This window comes from Octopus sinensis, linkage group LG10 (genome assembly GCF_006345805.1).
Source record: "Octopus sinensis linkage group LG10, ASM634580v1, whole genome shotgun sequence".
Taxonomy (NCBI): Eukaryota; Metazoa; Mollusca; class Cephalopoda; order Octopoda; family Octopodidae; genus Octopus; species Octopus sinensis.
The window spans coordinates 77,153,882-77,177,929 of record NC_043006.1 but is presented as its reverse complement, the minus strand read 5'-3'; the positions used below and the strand labels follow the sequence as shown (position 1 = coordinate 77,177,929).

The window sequence follows — 24,048 nt, the reverse complement described above, 5'->3', positions numbered from 1 at the left end:
TCATATCTGGAATGCTATCAATCATAATTATACTCTTTCAAAACTTGTATGAAGCTAAATATAGTACAAAAAAAAATGATCACTCCATATTACTCATAAGCCATTTTCACACGTAAATAGAAGATCATGTTGACAATATTAATACAATTCTTTTCATAATTTGCGAACTCATAATTAGAGTAAACATTTTTTATGTATACAAGCAACTGCTGTAGGTTACTTACTGCGTTTTTCGTAAAAGTACACATAGAGCAGTTAAATTTCTATCTGTAATGTTAACCCAACTGTTAGAACTGTTATTCATATTAATGTTACATTATTATTTCTGGTATAGGCACAAAGCCAAAAAATTTGAGGAGAGAAGTATAATCCCAGGAACTTAAGTGGTAATTATATTTTAATGATTTACTCATAAGAGGAAAGGAAAGAGTAAAATATATGATCATTTCTGAGGATTCGTGTGAGTAAGTAGGAAGTTAATCTCCGCTTTGAGACCGAAGCTAAAAACTTATAAGTGATAGAACTCAGCTCCCCAAATCCCTTATGGTCTGGTGGTGCTGTTAAACTGGGTTCCAGTTAAGCTTACCTCTTAGAAATAGGAAATGTCACACCGACACGTTTCTACGCAGTGTCTGATAAAGAAGAAATTAGTCAATTCAGTGTGATATGGAAAGACAACATGTCACGCTAAGAGAGATTGAACCTGAACCCAATAGATTGCGAAGTGAACGTTTTCATTACACAAGCGCAGGAGTGGCTGTGTGGTAAGTAGCTTGCTAACCAACCTCATGGTTCCGGGTTCAGTCTCACTGCGTGGCATCTTGGGCAAGTGTCTTCTGCTCTAGCCCTGGCCGACCAATGCCTTGTGAGTGGATTTGGTAGACGGAAACTGAAAGAAGCCTGTCTTATATATGTATATATATATAAGTGTGTGTGTATATGTTTGTGTGTCTGTGTTTGTCCCCCTAGCATTGCTTGACAACTGATGCTGGTGTGTTTACGTCCCCGTCAATTAGCGGTTCGGCAACAGAGACCGATAGAATAAGTACTGGGCTTACAAAGAAATAAGTCCAGGGGTCGATTTGCTCGACTAAAGGCGGCGCTCCAGCATGGCCGCAGTCAAATGACTGAAACAAGTAAAAGAGTAAAATAGAGTAAAAGAGTAAGCAAATAGAGGCGGAAATGAATAAAACATAAAAAAAGAACTAGAAATTGCTATAAAATAATTTTAACGAAAACAAAAATGTAAAAATATAAAAAGACTACAAGTAAGCAAAGCTTGAACTCAGAACCCAAACGGGTTTATCCAATTAATACATCCCATCACTTCCGCGTTTGACACATTCTACCATCCAACACCGCCTCTGCCCTTCGCTAATAAATATTTCATTACTGGATTTCTTTTTATTTACATTCAAATGTAAATCCAACATTCCAACATTAATGTGCTTGCTGTTATAAACTAATTTAATGATTCAATAAATTTTGACTCGAACTTTAGAAAATCTTGAAACACTAATTAAAATTACAGCTAACTATAATGTACTTCAATAAATAGTTTTTGTGTAAATAGGTTTTATTAAATACCTTTTAGGATAAGCTGAATATTCACAGATAATATCTCACGAATTCATTATATATTCATTTCCATAAGTAATTTATTTTACACCGCATCTTTTATTATCATTCCTGTTTTCTTTATTTCCTGAAATTTTATAACTTCAGTCATATAATTTTTATTTTAACATTTTTATGATGATTAAAGTTCAGAAAATAATATAAAGTTTGAAAAATAACGCACATTTACGTTCGTAGTGATACATGAATTCACAACATTGCTAAACTGTATCGAAAAATTTTTGAGATAGCTAAAGTATGTATAGATTTTCATGGTTAAAAATAAATAAATATCATAAATTACTTATGGTCTATTTGTTTTTTAAGCTATAAAAATGATCAAGATAAGAAGTTTGTAAGTGGTGTGGTGGAATAGCAGAAACTTTTTTCAACTGCATTGTGTTTTGTTCTAGGTCTTATTATAATAACTCTTGCAATGATTAAAATGTAGCAATTTAGAAACAGATACGCGATCGTTTTCCTGTTGAATCTTCTGTATTCTCAAGGTAATTCAAATTCAGCACTGAAATCTTACCATACAGTCTTTCAATTTCACTGTATTGCTGCTGCTTATTAGCAGTGTAGTATATTCTGCCATAAGAGATAAGGCGGCGAGCTGGCAGAAACGTTAGTACGCCGGGCGAAATGTGTTGCCGTATTTCATCTGCCGTTACGTTCTGAGTTCAAATTCCGCCGATGTCGACTTTGCCCTTCATCCTTTCGGAGTCGATGAATTAAGTACCAGTTACGCACTGGGGTCGATGTAATCGACTTAATCCGTTTGCCTGTCCTTGTTTGTCCCCTCTGTGTTTAGCCCCTTGTGGGTAGAAAAAGAAAAAAAATTCTGCCATATGAGAATAGTCTCCACGAAGAGGATCAGCCCATTACTAATAGCTGCCATATGAGTCACAATTCACATCCCATCGTCTTAAACAGCAAAACGAAAGGAACTTTGCCTAAATTTACAGTATGTTCACAGCTCTTTAATGACCCTCTGATGAACGGCATTAAGGAACTGTTGACGATTTCGCAGATATACTCGATTGGGTGTACAGAGTGGTAAATATTCTATGCACCGGTTACAGTTGCATGAGCAAACGAATTTGTGAGTGATATTCCTCAATATCAAACACAATAAAATTTCGCTCGTTGTTTAAAACATATCGATTTCTTGGTTGTTTATCTAATAATCTAACGACATTAAAATCCGCATATTCTAATTTAAAAATACAGAATAAAATATGGAAGAACATTTAGTCACTAAGGAGGCGTTCAAGGAGAGCAATTCTCTATCTGAAAATTCCTGGTTTACAGCATGAGCTGCAATCGGCTGTACATTAAGTATCTTTAAAATAAATAGCAAAAGTCATTCAACAAACTACCAACAAAAGAAATATACAGAAAGACCCCTGGATTAGATGATATTACAAGAGAAACATTAAACGCAGATAAATGCGACTGCAAGGGATTTCTTGACACAGTTTCGTAATATATTGCATATTCAACAGATCCCTAAAGATTGGAATTCCCACATAGTAACAACGATATCTAAAAAGAGAAATGTCCCAAAGCGTGTGGATTTTAGAGCGCTATAACCCTGAGCAGTATAGTATTAAAAGAGTTTAGTTGGTTATTCTGTATAGGGAACGTAAAGGCGCGTGGCTTAGTGGTTAGAGTATTCGGCTCACAATCGTACGGTCATGAGTTCAATTCCCGGTGGCGCGTTGTGTCTTTCAGCAAGATACATTTTTCATGTTGCTCCAGATCATCAGTTGGGAAAAAATGATGAGTAGTGTCTCTAGTTAAAAGGGCCAACCTTGTCATATGATGCGTCACGCTGAATCTCCTTGAGAACTACGTTAAGGGAACACGTGTCTGTGGACTGCTCAGTCACTTACCCGTTAATTTCACGAGCAGGCTGTTCCGGTGTTTGGATCAACTGGCACCCTTGTCATCGTAATCGATAGAGTACCAGTTATAGGGTGCTGATGGTATTGGACAGTCAAGTAAGGGATACATAAGCAGACTTTCAGAGATGCTGATATTGTACGGGCCACATAGTTATGCTCATACGTTTATATAACAATATTTGAAATTGAGATGGACTTTGATAGTGGTTTTATACATTTTTAAAAATACATTTGGTAGCACTGAGTGGGCTGCGTACTACGCATGCAAGAAAGATATCTCACTTCAACGGATACGATTCATCCATTGATGCCGCTTATATAGCTTCCTCAGTAAGTCATTTGAATTAGGAACTGATTTACTATAAAATATAGTTTTCTCTGCTCTCTTATTTAATGTTTCGCTAAATTACAGTATGAGAAAAATAGAATTGGAGGAAGATATAGATCTAAGGGAAAGAGCTGAACAAACATCTAGAAAGTATTTAGCGGTACTGGATTATGTTGACACATTCTTCTACGTATTCACGGAACGGTAACAAATATTAAGTATGAGAAATAATTATTTTTGTGACATTAAAAAAAAGAAACATTAATATAAATAAAACTATGAAAACCGAACAAGCGGGTGGCATTATAACTCTTTGGATGAGTACATAATATATCAATCAGATATATCTAAACACATCGGATTTTTATTTCAAATTAATGAGGTCTTTAAAATGTGAACTCATTGAACCAATTAAGAAGGCAAATCAAATTACACGCTATGACTGATTTCAGATATGTGTGGTGAAACGTGCAAAAATTGGCGAAACGTGCAAAAATTACACTATGGATGCCAGCAGGGATCGTTCTGTTTGTAAATATCACAAGGAGATACATAGCAATCACAACGTAGATAATGGATTTATAATCCTTCAAAATAAGGCATCATAGCGATAATACCATACATATAATAACACATAAAGAGGCTTGTAGCCTGAAATTGGGAGTTATGAATTTAGGGAACTATATCAACTTTAGTACTTGACTGGTACTATATTTTTCAACCACAGAAGGGTCACATGAAAGTTGATTATGAATTCAGGATCTAAATTATCAAGAAAATATCAGAAGACATTTTGTCAGACGCTCTAACGATTCTACCAATCCACCGCCCTTGTATGAGAATAATAGATGAGAAATCGATGAAGATGACTTATATATGAAGCATTCAAGTGGACAATCCATCGTATCAGTATCAGAGGAATACTTTGTCTTACTTGATGGAAAACAATGATCAGAAAGTGATCACGACTAAGTGGAGATTAAGAGATATTCACACGACAAAGAAGACAGGTGTGGAGAGTCGTCCTTCGTGACAAGTGACATTGGCAGCATTAAGAGTAACAATATCACGTAAAAGTTTGTCATTTCCAGTCTGAAATCTCTCTGGAAACGAATTTCGTTTTTCGAAGTCAATCGAAATTTGGTAAACATTATTAATTGCTTCTGTCCAACACTTTAACAAACACAATGTCAATAGGAACTTAGTTTGACGTCTGTGAAATAAATTATCTGAATAGTAGATAAATTAATCATCCAAAGTACGTGGCTTCATTGAAATAACCTCTTCTCTGACTCATATGCAAATTAACCTTTTCATCGACCATAATTTCATTATAAGAGAAACTTGTTATTAGTAGTTGTTTACCTCTTTGTCTGGCGTTGATTGAAATAATAGCGAAAAAGAAAAAAAAAGATTATTGGCTGCTACCTGTTTTCTCATTTGACTACCTGGAACCATTTAATAGTCGTAATTTGCCTGACAACGAGATACAGAAAATATGGCATCCTCCCGTAGCCTATGGACTTTGAGGAATTCATTCTCCATAACAACATAGCCACACAGCCACTTTAAATAATTTTCTTTTCTTCAATTCGTTAGTGATTCATAGATAATCGATCAACACTGATATGAATTGGCAATCAACGGATTTCGGCGCTCTTTAGAATTGGTTGCATTGAACATTGATGACAGCGTCTATGCGGGTCATTCCAAAAGCAGGAAGCTACGTGAAGTGAGAAACAGAAAATAAAATGATAAATAAATAGCGAAGTTGTTATCATATTTGCTTTCTTTCCTCTCTCATTCTTTATATCTTTTGTTATCGTCCATGCTATTGTTGTTTTATAATGGTATGAATTCATAATGTTGTCGTTGGTGTTGCTGTCGTCGATGATATTGGTGTTTGCGGTATTGTTGTCCTCTGCTGCTGTTGTTTATGATGTTGCCGTTGTTGTTGTTGTATTCTTTGTTGTTCCTGTCTGTTATACAAACTTGAGACCAGTATAATGACGACCGGTTTAGCCATTATTGTCTCTTTTAATAACAGCAGCGTTCCGATTATTTCCATTCATTGTCCGTTTGATTCTAATCATTCTGACTACGTCTTTTGTGACGATGACTTTGTTACTGCTGATTGCTACTGTTGCTGCTGTTTTCCTTGTTGATCCTATTCTCACCTATTTTAAAAGCCCCTAATATAGGCACAAACTAGAAATTTCGTGAAAGGGGCAAAATCTGCTTACATTGATTTCGGCACTTGACTGATACTTAATTTATCGTCCACTGAAAAATGAAACTTCGACAAGACTTGAACTTTGCAAAATTGTAAAGAGTTCATTTCTCGTTTGGAAAACATTACCTTTTCATTCATCAGCAACGGATAAAACTAAATGCCAGTCAAATATGGAACCGATAGCATCAAATCATCCGTTATTTTCTAAACTGCTAACCGTGTGCGTAACTTAGAACTACAACTAATAGTAGTAGTAGTAGTAGTAGTAGTAGTAGTAGTAGTAGTAGTAGTAGAAAGAAGACTGCACATGGAGACAAATTGGTCAAGGATTTCATTTTGTTGTTTACATGCACGATATCCGTAGATATTCTATCAATACAAGGGTGTCCTTATAATTGTGCGTTTTCCCAAAGTTCCTGCACTTCTACTTTTGAAGGGACAGACTTTGCTGTAACTAGTATTTTCTTTATCTTCCTGTAAAAATGCTTTGGGTTATTTAACATGTTTTCCTTGTAGAAAATGGAATGCTTTTCATACCGTGCTATTCGGGCATCTTTAGCAGATACATTTTGCTTGATAGTTTCTATGGTGGTATCAATGTCAAGTATGGTTGTCATATTATACCTTTTCTTTAATCTGCAGATTACTGTTGGTTTGATATTCTTATCAAACTTGAGGTGTTTTAAGAATTCTATGTCATATATAAGTGACTGAATTCGTTCTTCGATAATCGCTTGCCAAATAGGTTATTTGGGGCAATGTCATCGCTTCTTAATTTTTTAGAATCATTGATATCTTTACGGATGCATAGTACAGGGGATTTAGATCTTTAATACCAACATCATTAGCCGAAATTATATCTTTAAGTGCAGGGCTGATTTCACCAATTACTTACAGGTTTTGGTTAGAGTTTCGAAATTTCGGTAGAATGTCACGTTCATTCATACTGGTTTCATTAATTTTCATCCACTCAATCATAATGAGATTTTTTAGATCATCTAGTTCTGTTAGGTCAGCCTCTGATTTATTTCTGTATCGTTATTATTATTGTTATTATCATTATTATTATTATTATTATTATTATTATTATTATTATTATTATTATTATTGTGTAGGAGAATAGCTCATGCTACGAAAGTGACACTGGGGCAAAAATGTGTAGCTCAATATACCCATCATGCCTATCCTTATCATTAAGGGTGCAATAGGCGAATGCATCCCAGCCATGCGTGCGCAACAAGGTGATCTCAAATCAAGACAACCAGCGCTTAACCATGTAGGTGGGCCGCAGTTAGAATTTGTTTAAGTCAAGTAGTCCATCCCATCTTGTGCCTAGAGTAGAAAAGATTATTATTGTTATTATTATTACTAAGGCGGTGAGCTGGCAGAATCATTGGCACGCCGGGCGAATTGCATAGCAGCATTTCGTCCGTCTTTACGTTCTGAGTCCAAATTCCACCGAGGTTGACTTTGCCTTTCATTCTTTCAAGGTCGATAAATTATGTACCAGTTGCATACTGTGGTCAATGTAATCTACTAGTCCCCTTCCCCAAAATTACCTTTAGTAGAAAGGATTATTATTATTACTACTAAGGTAGTGAGCTGGCAGAATTATCAGCACGCCGGGCAAAATGCTTAGCAGTATTTCCTCCATCTTGACGACCTGAGTTCAAATTCTGTCGACGTCAAATACGCCTTTGATTCCTTCGAAGTCGATAAATTAAGTACCAGCTGCATACTGTGGTCGATGTGATCTACTATCCTCCTATTCACAAATCTCAGTCCTTGTGCCTACACTACAATGGATTATTTGTATTAGGACGGCTTTATAGTAGAATCATTTGATCGTCTGAAAAATATATTTCGGCGTTTGTTTCGGATCTTTATATTCTATGTTTAGATCCTACTGACGTCATTTTTTTTATTTGTTTAAATAAAATACAAGTAAAGTACTGTGCTCGATATAATTGCATTAGATCCCACCCCACTCCCTACCGCAATTTTTATTCCTGTCTTTTATCATAAACAATTAATATTGTTATAGTCACTTCATATTCGACTACTTCGGGGGCGATTATTGCGTCATTGAAACAACCACATTATTTCCTTTTTATTAACTATAATAAATACGTATAACATTTATTTTATCTGTTTAACTATTAATCTTGATTTTACTTTGAAGTGGCAATACATAATAATTACTGTCGTTCAGATTCAGGGTCAACGAAGTACATGCATCACTCATTTAAATTCTATTATTTTTTATCGCTAAAGCTGTAATTTTATGAGATATAAAATATGTGTACATTTATATGATTTATTTGAATATAGATCTTGATTTAACGTTAAAGTAGAAATACGTTCCGCTAATAGTCGCATTCGGGTTCAACGGAGTACATCTAGCCTTCATCTAAATTCAATATTCTTTCTCGACGAAAAAGAAATTTTACAAATTCAAACACGTATAAAATTTATTTCATTTATCTTAAATATAAATCTTGATTTGACATTTGAGGAATATATTCAAATAGAAATATCTTTTAATAGGTGTGTATAGTACGTATGTCTTAATGCACATATGCGCATGATACTTAAGTGAATAAGGTTTTCGTTTTCCTTCTTCTTTCTCATAGTGTCTAAATTAGCGATGGCTTCTCTTCTCCCTTTCTTAGAAATGAAAAACCAAATACATATGGATCAGACACGAGTTCATGTAGTTTTACTTTAATACCAACGCATGTGTTTCATTGTTTTTTCTGGCACTGCGCCTAATTCGAGTCACCTCCTTCGGTCCAGTTATCAGAAATAACTAACAAAGAATCCAAAACTTATTACCTAACGACTTATCAGCATCATTTGATAGTTCCGTCCAACCCTGTTGGTCTTCACGTAGTTATTCTCGGAAAGATTATATTTGAGTGTTTTCACATTGCTTAATCTATTAATCTAGGCCCACAGGAAGAACTGAACTGCGCAATGCAACCTAACAAAGCACTTAGTAATTTCTCCACTGCTGCGGTTGATTCTGTTGGCGCGTGGTTACTATTTACGGTACTTATTTATGGCTAGATAGACTTCGCTATTTAAAAGTTACGTTCTGTGATCACAGATATAACATAGTGTTAATGAAACATATGAAATGCTATCGTAAATCCTAAGCTAGTGTCTCTTAATCTTTTGTAACTGGAGATTACATACATTTAAAAGGGTTTTTTTTTAAATATTTAAAAGTGAAGTATTCTTTATATTGTTTTTTAATCATACTATTTGTGACTTAGTAAATTATGTATAACACGATTTTCGAGACACTCAAACATTAATTTAAGTTTTCTAAAAACTTGCATAATTGCATAATACCTTCAAAAATGTGTATTGCATTCTAGATACCACTGAACCCTATCATTCTAAGAGTACACCTTTAGGCTATTTGTGTTCTCATCTGATGAACAATTTTAAGGCGTAGTTTTTAAAATCTAATTTGTTAAGCGCAATTTCTCATTGCTTTTATCACGTAAAATCGAAGCTATTTGATTGTAGTTTTGATTCGTTTTGTCACACACACACACACACACACACACACACACACACACACACATATATATATATATATATATATATATATATATATATATAGAGAGAGAGAGAGAGAGAGAGAGAGAGAAACAGGAACGCATCAATACTTATTTGTGTACCTACACTTTCGGCGTTCTAATTATACCCGATGATTGTTCTTGAAACAAATATCATTGAACCAGAAACAAAGTGAAATAAATCACAGAACGATAGTGAGATCAAGAGGCCATTTCAACGGAGATTGATCAAAGTGCTGGTATGATAACATCTTGGAAAATAGGAGAGAGAGAGAACATAATGAGACATCGTCAAATGAAAAATACCACAAAACATATTCCAATCGTACACAAATACTAATGGCACAAAAAAAAAGAGAAAAAAAAAAGCTACGAAACGTAAGAGAGAAGAATTCATAAGCAGAAAGATAAATGATGTAAAAATACTCCAAAAGAAACAACAGATGACAAATCCTGTACGTAGTTAATCATTCGGTTAAAAACAGCCGCCACATCTTCATCGAATTACACGTTACTATTTGAAATAAAGGCTACCATTGGAAACATATGGCCGGGGCTATTCTAAAAACAAAAAGAAGCAAAACACAAAAAACATGGTACTCACGGTGGAAAATCTTTTGTGTTGGGTATGGAGAACTAACTATATCTAACAATAATTTGGTAACGAGGATCTGTCTTGAAAGTGACCGTTTGGCCTCCTATATAAAGCAGCTAAATTCCCCAATGAAAAAGGATAAAAAACGAACAGCACATCGAAGTTGGTAGACCTTGATACAGAGGCAAAAAGGATAGGAAAAGAAAACTAGATGTATCCCGCCTGCTTTGCTTCGATCAAATCTCCGCTCGATCAGGGCTGATACATGAGTCGAACGTCATAATTAATGACAAACAAAATTAGTAATTATAACTGTGTAACAATAACCTTAGCTTTACATCGCAAACGACCACAAGAATAAGCCATCAAGACACGAATATTTCTCGAAGTTTGTATGCAAATAAAATGGTGTTTTGGGAATAAAGTGCAGTCTTAAAAAATTCGATACAGTAATGCATACAACTTTTACAATGATACAGGATGTTGCAGTTATTAAAACAAATATACAGGGCCGTATCGACAGCAGTATAGGACAAAGGTATGCAAAAATAGAGAATTTATTTATTGGTATTACTCCAGAGCTGACATAGATAGACATTGTGTTCATGACACTGGAAAAATTGTTCAAATATCACTAACCTATACCGTATCTTAGTACACACAACCTCATTCCTCTCCCCTTCCTCTCTCTCACTCTATCCCTAATTAATCAATTCTTTGCCTATCTCCCTATCTATTTATGAATCAATCAATCAGTCTATCTATCTATCTATCTATCTATCTATCTATCTATCTATCTATCTATCTATTTATCTATTTATCTATCTATCTATCTATCTATCTATCTATATATCTATCTATCTATCTATCTATCTATCTATCTATCTATCTACTATCTATCTATCTACAGTAATACCTCAATTTACGAGGACTTGAACTACGAGAACCCAGGTTTACGATCTTTATTTTTCAAGCACAAGATTCAAATTTTGAACGAAGGGCAAAAGTTTCTTCTGCCATAACAAATGTTTTTGCGTGTTTACCGAGAAACTCATAGAGAGCGACAAAAAAAAAAAAGCTTTTTGTAAGCAAACAACTCTAGACTTGCGTTTTTGGCTGTGTGATAAGTAGCTGGCTTACCAACCACATGATTCCTGGTTCAGTCCCACTGCGTGGCACCTTGGGCAACTGCCTTCTACTATAGCCTCGGGCCGACCAATGCCTTGTGAGTGGATTTGGTAGACGGAAACTGAAAGAAGCCCGTCGCATATATGTATATATATATATATATATATGTGTGTTTGTATTTGCCCCCCCCCCCCACATCGCTTGACAACCGATGCTGGTGTATTTGCGTCCACGTAACTTAGCGTTTCGGCAAGTGAGACCGATAGATTAAGTACTAGACTTACAAAGAATAAGTCATGGGGTCAATTTGCTCGACTAAAGGCGGTGCTCCAGCATGGCCGCAGTCAAATGAATGAAACAAGTAAAAGAGTATGTCCGTCTTACGAGTTCTTATGAATCGGCGATCAAGTCTACAAGTGATGGTGAGCACAAGTCTAGTGCAATTTAAGGTGGTTAAGAAAACAATAATAATGATAATATTTTTTATTATAAAAGATCTTGACAGTTATTTTATTTTACATATAATATTCCTTACGTTCCACTCTTGTTTTATTGCCATTTATTTACTAGTATTATAAATTTTATAAGTAAAATATTTTTTACGATTTATAACATTGTTATTATAGGAAATTATTGTTCTGCTTTACGATTGGTCTCCGGGAACAAATTAACTGGTATGTCGAAGCATTACTGTATCTATCTATCTATCTATCTATCTATCTATCTATCTATCTATCTATCTATCTATCTATCTATCTGTCTATCTATCTATCTATTTATCTATCGAGTAGCAGTTGTCACGTCGTCTCCCGTAAGTCTTTTAACATGTATCTGTTTGTTTCAGTGCATTTGCAAATAATTTTTGTGAAAGAGGTGCTTAACAACATCTGCTTTCACCAGAGCGAGTTTTTCGCTAAGGGTGAATTTTGGGATTTGAAAATTGCATCTTCAAAATCTCGTTCATGGAAAAAAAAATGGCTAGCCATTCTGAAACCAACAGCGTCCCAATAATCAATTTCAATGAAGGATTTCCTTTGTTGCCACCGACAACAAGGAAAAAGAAAAATATCAATTCACTTTCACACACACACACACACACACAATGGAAAAACGACGACATACATATTGACGCAGGCGTTCTTTCCGAACGAGTCGGAAGAGAAAGCAAACAAAATGAGTACATGTCTAAGTCATGTCCCCACCGCTGCCACCAACACTGCCACCACCACCGCCACCACAGACATGAGCAAAGTAATTTTGCTTCTATTTAGTGGTTAAACAAACATCTAGTATCCTTCTCAACAGAAAAACTCCTACATTAAACAAAGAAGACAGATAAACCTAAACTCTTCCACAAACCATTGTGTAGGACAATTAAAAAGAAACCGTAATTTATAAACACTGAATATAAGAAATAAATGACTGGAACAGGCTACTCAACAAATAGTTGAGAAGTGTCTGCGCGCCATATTGGCTTTAAAATATATCGCAATGGACAAAAAATTTGTCACGATCGAGGAAAGATTCGACACGAGAGCACACAAAATAACTCCCCACAAAGACTCTCGAATGTGAGGAATTTATAATGTATCTCACTTACCTCGACCGTCGGGTGACGAAGATAAGAATTAAAGATGTGCTCCCTGGCATAGAAATATGGCTGGCGTCAGCCATCTGTTATGATTTTGAAGAAGAAATAACTATATTAGAAATTGCCTACCTGAAACAGAAAAACTGGTTTGGACAGCGGTTAGAGCTATTAATCCACGCAAATCATCAGACGATTGAAAATCTCCCAGATTTAATACAACCTCCGGGTGGCACAACCCTACGTGTGGCCGTTGAAGATAGAAGGCCACGTTGCTACCTATGTGGTAGCAAAAACCATCTTGAAATAGACTGTAAATTAACACAACAACAACAAAACCAAAAACCCATCAGCAAACCAGCACTTACTCATACCGCCATCAGCACAACAGATAAAAGAGCTCTACCAACAGATGAGACAACTCCCCCAACCAACAACAACAACAACAACAACAACAGCAACAACAACAACAACAGCAATAAAAACAACAATTACAGAAGAAGCACGAAAACCAGGAGAAGGAAAAGAATAGTTGACCTGCTTATTCAAGACCGCTTTCGGGCAACGATCTATGGACAATTTCCAGACATCTCTTGTCTGGGAGTGCTATCGGGAAGCTTGTTCGTTCGAGATACACTCTTCAGACACGTTTCAAGAAAAACCCGACCGACCTGTCCGACATGCGGTCAGAGCGACAAAACCGTTCTGTACGCCCTCGTGCAATGTTCAAACATTTCAGACCTGTGGGCCTGTGTTGAACGGCTGTTGTCACGTGTGGGACGAATTCGGTTCTCAGCCGAGTCCATCGTGAATATTGCCCAGCCACCTTCCTTTAACAGGGATGGCAAGGCAGTTTTCAATGTAAGTGAAAGAATGTGTATGGTGGACTCGTTTGAAAGGTTTAGAGACAAACACTTTCCTCTCTGGCCAACCTCTCATCAACTTTTTCAAGCATCACTTGAAAATGAAGGTGAAAAATAGAGGTATGTTTTATCTAATGAAAAGTTTAACAAAAGATGGATGAATGTGCCAAGGATGGCACGCATGAATGAAGGAACCACTTTCAGCATGATCCTATAAAATAGAGAAACAGCGCTTTGCTCTCAATGTTAAGTTGTTTTTTTTCGTTTCCGAGGTTACCGTGATTCTTTTTCGTAGTCTTTTCTTTCCACGGATAATCCTAGTTAATATTATATTTATCCCCGCTTTTGGGAACTCTAATTGTCAAAAAGGATACATTTGTTATTTCCTTGTGTGCACGTCCCAAAATGTTTCCAATCCCTTTTGAAAGTTTTCGAAAATTTCTACATTGTATTATCCTCTCTGTGTTCGTCCCTGCGTGGCCAATAAAGAAATCTATCTGTCTATCTATCTAGCTATCTATCTATCTATCTATCTATCTATCTATCTATCTATCTATCTCTATCTATCTATCTATCTATCTATCTATCTATCCATCTATCTATCCTCTATCTATCTATCCATCTATCCATCTATCTATCCATCTATCTATTCTATCTATCTATCTACCTATCTATCTATCTATCTATCTATCTATCTATCTATCTATCTATATCTATCTATCTATCTATCTATTATCTATCCATCTATCTATCCATCTATCTATCTATCCATCTATCTATCCATCTATCTATCCATCTATCTATCTATCCATCTATCTATCCATCTATCTATTCATCTATCTATCTATCTACCTATCTATCTATCTATCTATCTATCTATCTATCTATCTATCTATCTATCTATCTATCTATCTATCTATCTATCTATCTATCTATCTATCTATCTATCTATCTATCTATTTATCTATTAAGTAGTTTCTCTAGCTACGTGTAGGTTATTACAAAAGAACTCAGCATTACTTCTTAAAGCAGATACATCTGTAAGCTAATGAAGGTGCTTACATTACTCCTGTTTTATGCCTTTCTTTAATTGATATTACGCACCGTAATCACGTGATGTCTTTAGTCTAAATGCTAAATATAATAAGTTCTAACAATCGGCAAGTAGTATCGCAGTGTCTAAGCAAAACCATAACACACACACACACACACACACACACACACACACACACACACACACACACACACACAAATACACACACACACTCACACATACACACACACACACACACAGATATGCGTGAAATTGTTGATATTAAGAAGTCAGTGTAAGTAAAGAGATTAAAGATAATATATTAATTAAATGATTCTAAAAGATGCGCACTCAAGGACCGATTAATTATCACGAACGATAATAAGAATAGAATACAATGATTTTTTGAAAATCTAGTAGGAAGAGACTTAACTGTTATTTGAAAGAAAGAAGGAGTGGCTGTGTGGTAAGTAGCTTGCTAACCAACCACATGGTTCCGGGTTCAGTCCCACTGCGTGGCATCTTGGGCAAGTGTCTTCTGCTATAGCCCTGGGCCGACCAATGCCTTGTGAGTGGATTTGGTAGACGGAAACTGAAAGAAGCCTGTCGTATATATGTATATGTACATGTGTGTGTGTGTTTGTGTGTCTGTGTTTATCCCCCTAGCATTGCTTGACAACCGATGCTGGTGTGTTTATGTCCCCGTCACTTAGCGGTTCGGCAAAAAGAGACCGATAGAATAAGTACTGGGCTTACAAAAAGAATAAGTCCGGGGTCGATTTGCTCGACTAAAGGCGGTGCTCCAGCATGGCCGCAGTCAAATGACTGAAACAAGTAAAAGAGTAAAGAGTAAAGAGAGATATGAATATATGAAATTTTGGCGGAAGATGAACATATGAACATAGGCGCAGGCGCGGCTGTGTAGTAGGAAGCTTCCGGGTTCAGTTCCACTGCATGACACCTTTGTCAAGTGCCCCCCCCCCACTATACACTCGGGCCGATCAAAGCCTTGTAAGTGGATATGGTAAACGGAAAATGAAAGAAGCCTCCTCGTATATATATATATATATATATATATATATGTATATATTTATGTGTGTGTCGTTGAGTCTGTGTTTGTCCAACCCCATCTCGCTTCATAACCGATGTTGGTGTGCTTACGTCTCCGCAATTCACTAGTTCGGTTGAAAAGACCGATAAAATAAGTACCAGGCTTACAAAGTATAAGTCCAGGGGTCACTTTCTTCTACTAAGAGGCGGTGCTCCAGTATGGTCCCAGCCAAATGATTGAAACAAGTAAAAGATTAAAAGAATATGAAGCTATGAATGCAAATATCTTGTTACGGCTGATTTGCATTTATAAGTGTCGTTACACGACGTAATTTTAATATGCAAAGAAATATAATTAAAATAGATTGAGCATGCGAGCCGGTGGAGCGATTTGATATGACGCCCAGTTCACATTATCTCTTGGTAACTTGAAATCGCATTCGGATTAAACGGCGCGTTATGACGTAATTGACTTTGAATTTCCCCGTAGGGGGTAGCTGCAAGGTAATTTCATCTTATCGCATACGATTTCGGATCATCTCCCCTCAAAACATTTATTAATGTAACGCATTTCATACCTGCTTTATCATATGTTGTAGTACTAACAGTAGCAATAGCAGCAGCAGTGGCAGAAGCAGCAGCAGCAGCAGCAGTAGTAGTGGTGAATAGTAGATGCAGTAGATTGAAATTGTGACTGAAGTAGTAGTACTCTTTACTGTAGTAGCCATAGTGGCAGGAGTAACAGTAGTACTAGTATTTGTAGTAGTATCAGCAGCAGCAGTCACAGTTGTGGCAGTAGAAGTAATAGTAGACATGACAAGGATGGTGGTGGTAGTAGTAGAGATTATGAGATCACTAGCGATAGTTAACTTGAAATGACTTGTGAATCTCTGCCACCCAGGTACTCACCACTCACGCACCTCTACTCACATAATGTATCGACACTCCATGTCAATCTATAAGCAGGGGAACCCAAGAAACCCCACAGATCCCGAGCCACACTAGGAGTAGCAAGACAAAGATCCTATCTCCCCATTAGTTCTTAGCCTACAGGGGCCAAATTAGAACCCACAAAATTCGGAGCATTCTCGCTGCATTCACCCACCTTTCTAAAGACAAGATAATTTGAGGTAGAAGCACATCCTTCTTAATGTTCACCTTGTTTTCAAATGAAATCTTTAAAAATCACTGAAACCTTCGGTGAGGAAAATATCAATCTTCAACTCTTTCGCCTACAGAGGGAAAGTAGTAGATCGATCTTCACGATGGAGGTGGCCGATTGCAGGGTCCATCCTACATATCATAACAGCTGTTCGACATAACTCCAAAAGTCTTCAATACTAGAGACCTGTACAAGCGCGTGGAGGACAGCATCTATAAACTTTACATGCCCCTAGAGTTTATAGATTTAAACATAATATAGATTCCAAAATTAGGCACAAGGCTAAAAATTATATCGATCTCAGTTTTCAACTCTCAGGTATTTTATAGATCCCTAAAAGATTGAAAGGCAAAGTTGACTTCGGTGAAATTTGAATTCTGAACTTAAAGACGGACGCAATGAGCCTAAGCATTTTACTCGGCGTGCTAACAATTCCACCAACTCGCCGCCTTAAAATTGGTCTCAGATTTGACACAACGACATCAAGTCCGTAGGAGGGAGTTAAGACGATTACATCGACCCCAGAGCTCAACTGATACTTATTTTAGCGACCCCGAAAGAATGAAAGGCAAAGTCGATCCCGGAGGAATTTGAACTCAGAAGGTAGACAGACGAAATGCCCTCAATCAAAAAAAAAAAAAAGGAAAACAAGCGTTCGCCCAACGTGGGGCTCGAACCCACGACCCCGAGATTAAGAGTCTCGTGCTCTACCGACTGAGCTAGCCGGGCTTCTATAGTTTTACATATAATAAATATTTCTTTATTGCCCATAGAGAGGACAAACAAGGACAGACAAAGGGATTAAGTTGATTTCATCGACTCCAGTGCTCAACTGGTACTCATTTTAGCTACCCCGAAAGGAAGAAAGGCAATGTCGATCCCGGTGGAATTTGAACTCAGAAGGTAAAAACAGACGAAATGCCGCTAATCAAAGAAAAAAAAATAGCATCCGCCCAACGTGGGGCTCGAACCCACGACCCCGAGATTAAGAGTCTCGTGCTCTACCGACTGAGCTAGCCGGGCTTCTGTAATTGTACATATAATATTGACAAGTATGAATGATATGAATGTCGTCTTCCCTTTTCCCGACTAAACAGAGTAAACAAATCAATAAAACGTCAAACGTAATATTAACGACACTTGTCAATGCTAACCATTCGACTCCGTGCCCTGGATCTCTAACTGTGGATACTTTGATCACAGCACTTCCACCCTATTAAAACAACACAGCGGAGAAATAAATTAAAGGTTAAACACAATATTATCAACAAGTGTGAGTATGATAAACCAGTATGAAAAATAAATTAAGTAATTGGTAATTAAAATATTATCAGCAAATGTCAATGCAGTGGAATCCACCCTTTGGTCAAGCCCCATCCTGTGAAGTGGATAGGACACTGATCGTGCCACGGATTAAACCTATAAGCTAAATGTATAAACATAAAATCAAACACGTTGTTCAGAACAAATAAAAGAAAACGAACTAATATGCTAACAAGGCCTAAAGGGGCGTTGCAACAGCTATCAGGCTTAAGTGAATTAGTCGGGTTTCAGATGCTTTGAGCGACAGAACACTTTAGGATTCCATGGAGTATTCCGTGCAGTATGCCCACTGTCTGGTAGCAGAAATTTATTAAAGAACACCAGTTGAAGAACGTTTTATAATAGGTTATTGTCTTAAGGGCCATATTTACAGCAAAACGTCTTCAAAATTAAAGAAAAATAATCTTTTTTAATATTCTTTTTTAATGGACAATATTTCTTCAAATAAAGTATCAAGTATTACTACTGTATCAAATTTCCGGAAGGATTCGTTTTCTCTTTATTTATACAAAAAAATCGTTTTTTCGTAGTTTAAAAAGTTAAAAATAGGTCACCGACCATTATCGATTTTTTAAATTGGGCCAAGATCGTTGAAAGTCAGAAACTAGTGTTTTACAAAGTAGGTCGACATGCTAGATAATTAGCAGTGAAGACTATTTCTAATTCCAGCCAACTATTTAAAAGAATTAAACACAGTGCAGGTGAGGCCAGTCTAAAAATGTTTGATCATAGGTCTACTGGACAATGGTAGCATTAGCATTAGGTTATCCAGCGGAGAGTTTATTAAGCATCGAGATGGTGAATCATAAGCCGTGTATGTTCAGTATATGAAAATTTGTAAGTCCTGTGGCTGTGGTAGAGTATTTAGCTCATGATAGTAAGGGCATAGGTTCGGTACTTGAGCAAGGCAATCCGTTTCACGTTCAAGTTTACTTAGGTGGGAGTGATCCCGACTGAGTCCTGATGAGAACCTTCTCATTCCAGCAGTCACATCTTTGATGAACTACAACCGCATCAGCTCAAGCATACAGAAATCATACGCACCATCACACGTGCGCGCGATAAAAGGCATACAGAACATGTAGACACGCAAACAAAAACAAATGAATATCGGTTAACACACACACACACATACACAAACATAGTCATCCAATTAATACAAATTCAGCAAACCCTCGATTATCGCGGGTGTTACGTTTCAAACACCCCGGCCTGCGATAGTTGAAAATCTGCGAAGTAGGAACAAAAGACGAAGGCAGGTGGAGTACAAACAAACAATGTATTGGTATGGCGCTCAGGAATAGAAATAAAACAAGTCTTTTACGTTTCGAGCCTACGCTCTTCGACAGAAAGATACACAGAAAAGAAACAAGGAGAGAAAAAAATTGCGTGTAGGGGCTATATATTCATATGATGTATGCGGATATACAGTAATGCCTCGCTATATCACGTTCACCTATCACAGTTTATTACGTAAGCTTACATCGATTCCTCCGAGGTGTTATTTTGCATTTATGATAAAATAAATATATACAAATTTTTTAAATAATTATATATATATACATTGTTTGTTTGTACTCCACCTGCCTTCGTCTTTTGTTTACTTTCGTAAACCTGCTTTCGCCTTTTGTTTATTTTCGTAAACCTTCCCGTTATATATATATATATATATATATATAGACTGGCGCACGAACGCACACTCGCGTATATATGTACATAACGTACAAACAAACAACTTAAAAGGACTCATACAATAATACAAAGTAAAAACAGACTTTAAAATGTAACATACGCGTCCAAATAAAAACACAGACGTACTCATGAATAGACGAATACAGACGGACGTATGATAATTCACATAGACACACTAACAAAACAGCGTGTATGCATATAACCAAGCTAGCTCAACTACACAACAAAGCAGTGTTAAATTACTAACGAGTGAAAAATTTTATCTCAAAATAATAATGGAAATGTGATAGGGCAGTTTGTTCAGGCATCGAGTCGTATATAGAGCAAGAACGAAGTCAAACCAAATAATGATATTCTGAAAGAATTTAATATGTACGTTTTAGATCATTACGTAAGAAGCAATAGGAAATTCTTCCCTTACGCAAGGCCGTTCTCAGTTAATACATTTGAAAATACTTTGAAATGTATTAACTGATAAAGAACTTGAGTAATGGAAAATTTTCCTACGGTCTGTTCTGAAATTACCTGAAAGTTATGTCACGTATCAAATGCTTTAAATATCATAATCGTTTTTAACTCCATTACACACACACACACACACACACACACACACACACACGCACACGCACACACACACACACTCACGCACACACACACACACGCACACACACACACACACCACAACGCACACACACAAACGCACACACACACGCATACACACACACAAACGCACACACACACGCATACACACAGAAACACACACATATATACATAGAATTATTCGAAAATTGAGTCATGAGTTTTATATTATATCAACTTGATAAGAACTTAATTATTTTTACTTTGCGGCAGCGTATTACCGAAAAACGCTGAAATGACAGAGTCGTGAAGCTGTCCAATGAAATACTTCTAGATATCTATTCCGATTCACTGGACTCGCTGAGTTCAATTTACGCCTGAAATATGCCACAGGGATTTCGGGGTTAGAAAATAGATCCAGGCTGTGTGATGGATTGATGGAACAGTAATCAATAACAGTAATTTATTTCTCGGTCGGGACTATACATTAATAAACAACGTGTCTTTCCAAAAGATAACTGTGTACTGAAATTCCTTATTTCATCGATACCCGCATTGCTAAAACAGTAGATAATTAACCTTTGCAAGCATAAGTTTCCGGGCTTGATCCCACATATTGAAATTATGGAAAAAGTGCTGTTCCCATAATGTCAATGCAGAGGAATCCACCCTCTGCTCCAGCTCCATCCTGTAAAGTGGATAGGACACAGATCGTGCCACAGATTAAACCTATAAGCTAAAAGTATAAATACAAAATCAAATACGAGGTTCAGAACAAAACACACGAACTAATGTGCTAACAAGCCCCAAAGGGGCGGTACAATAACTATCAGGCTTAAATGAATTAGTCGGGTTTGAGGTGCTTTGGTCGACAGAACACTTCATGGAGTATTTCATCCAGCATGCCCAACGTCTAGTAGCAGAAATATATTAGATCATCGAGAGCATCATGATTGAATTTAGACAGACGGAAAGTATGGAGAAGCCCATCGGATGCACTATGACTATAATTCAATTGTCCAGATGCGATGTAAAGTGTGTCACGTTGGTTTTTATCTGAGAATTAATTCAGTCCTTTTTGTGACGTAATTCAATGTGCAGGTTATCCGTTTGGTCGCTGTAATCAACATAACGCTCATAAACCGGTCATTGCCTTATTCAAGGCGGCAATGTGGGATTTCAGAAATATTTTGTTGCTATTAGTAGCACGGAGGGACTCTCTGGTTAAATAATTTTGTTGTTTGGTTTTAATGTTGTTGTTGCTATTGTTGTTAATGTGGCTTTTGGTGAAATGGCTGTTATTAGCAAACGTGATACTTTTGGTACATTTAATGCTATCAGTGGTTTAAACATTGTTAGCAATGGCGGTTATGTGTGTGGTTCTTTTATGCTTCTGTTTGTAGTGGTGTTAGCTATTGTTGGTATTTATAATTGTGGTTTACATTGCTGTCTGAGATGGCTTAGTAGTTTGTGCCTGTAATGGTAAGGGTGGTTTAAATACTATTTGTATTCGTAATCTTCTTTTCTTTTCTTGTTTGTTTATGGTGTTTATCATTTCTTTCTATGTTTATTTTTGTCTGTCCAAGCAATCAACTGAATATAAAGAGTTTGAAAATAAACAATAAAAGTCACTAACATAACACATTATACCACAGAGGGAAATTAGAAAAGCAGGTGAAACATGAATTTAGGAGAAGAATAAAGAAAAAACTAATTACTAAACAACGAAAGAGAGAGAGAGAGAGGGGGAGGTAGAAGGAATGTGGGAAGAGAGGTGAGAGAGGAAGAGATTTTTTTTTTTTCAGTTTATGAAAGAGATGGTACAATAAAAGAAAATGGAATGAAAGTCAGTCAGATCGAGAAGCAGAAATAATGAAAGAATGAGAAAAAAGTAGGAACAGAAGTATGAACAAATGAAACAAGAGAAACTATTAGAAATAAATAAATTAATTAAACTGTGAAAAAAGGAAAATTGCAAAAGACAAACAATAAAAAGTACTAAAAAGTAGAAACGATGGAATTTGGGGAAGACGTGTACGTACGTACACACGTTTATGTAAGTGGATATATACATTTGTGTCCGTATGTATATGTATTCATTATATATATATATATATGTGTGTGTGTGTATGTGAGTATATGTGTGTATGTATAACCATTGTTTAACGTTCCCCTTCCATGCTGGTATACACACACACATACATATATATACACAGACGTATGTATAGATACACACATATATACATATACGTACATATATACATATACATTAAGGGCATGAGAGAGACAGACAGTTGGAGAGAGTGAGAAAGAGAAATTGATAGAGCGAAGGAGGGTTACAGATAGACGTATATATATATATATGTATATGTGTGTTTGTGTTTGTTTTAGTTTGAGTGAGCGTATGTGTGTGTGTGCGTGTGCGTGGGTGTGTGAAAGATATATCTGAGAGTTGTCAGTTGTATCGATTTCAACAACAAGAGCGCAGAAAGGTGAATTCTAAAATATTAATTTATTAAATTTTGTTACACGCTGAGAGACGGTAAACGAACGTCTTGCCCGAATCGCGACATTCTCAAAAGGAGTGGAGTCGATAATCTGAAGAAACAATAGATGTCCGGGACTGCTACGAAGAAAAATATTTTATCGCGTCTCGAGATAAGTGAAGGTTGTAGATACGTGTTTCTGCGTCATTGGTGATCATCAGTGCAGCAGTTGCGCTAATTTGAATCATGCACACTATTGCTTAAATGATAAGCATACACAATATACAAATGGATTAGGAGAAATTTATGGGCTGCAATAATTCGATCTAGGAACGCAGCGGGTATTCCTCTAAATCTTTTACTGCATAAAATTCTCTTTTTATTGATATTTAAATATAAATGCCACGTGAGTGCTCATTAACTTGATACAAAAGCGTAATCTGATTAAATTTAACATTTGTTGGAATATGTAAATATTTAATAACTATGCTGAGCACTTCGTAACGTTTATTCAATTATAATCATTTTTGAGAGATGTGAATATACATAGATAACACTTATATGCGGTCATTCAGTTTGTTATCCAATCTTTTACGAAAATGGCATGACACTGTTATACTATAATAACATTTATGTTATTATCATAACACCACATTTCTTCCTCTACTTGCAGTTGCTTATATTTTGCATACGAAAGTTTTAGATTGGAATATATGGAGTCTCACACAGCGAAGAACATGGATATTTTCCATTAGCATGTGTCCAAAGTAAATTAAATTCTACTCTACTCACATAGAGATTATCTCACACAACACTGGGCGGGACTTTCGGTAAATTATACGCACACACACGCGCACATGTATATATATTA

At 36.3% G+C, this 24,048-nt stretch overlaps 1 protein-coding gene, 1 long non-coding RNA gene and 2 other non-coding genes across 4 annotated transcripts in view; 1 reads left to right on the top strand and 3 right to left on the bottom strand.

Moving 5' to 3' along the window:
- LOC115216420 (5-hydroxytryptamine receptor 2A-like) overlaps positions 1-24,048 on the bottom strand; it is a 344,032-nt gene that overhangs the window by 253,993 nt on the left and 65,991 nt on the right. The gene's annotated exons all lie outside the window — the stretch shown is intronic.
- LOC118765174 lies at positions 3,433-21,445 on the top strand. The gene is made up of 3 exons (XR_005001041.1): positions 3,433-3,591; positions 16,795-16,799; positions 21,435-21,445. It is a non-coding gene; the product is annotated as an uncharacterized LOC118765174 (long non-coding RNA).
- On the bottom strand, positions 17,754-17,826 carry Trnak-cuu. The gene has a single exon. It is a non-coding gene; the product is annotated as a tRNA-Lys (tRNA).
- On the bottom strand, positions 18,048-18,120 carry Trnak-cuu. The gene has a single exon. It is a non-coding gene; the product is annotated as a tRNA-Lys (tRNA).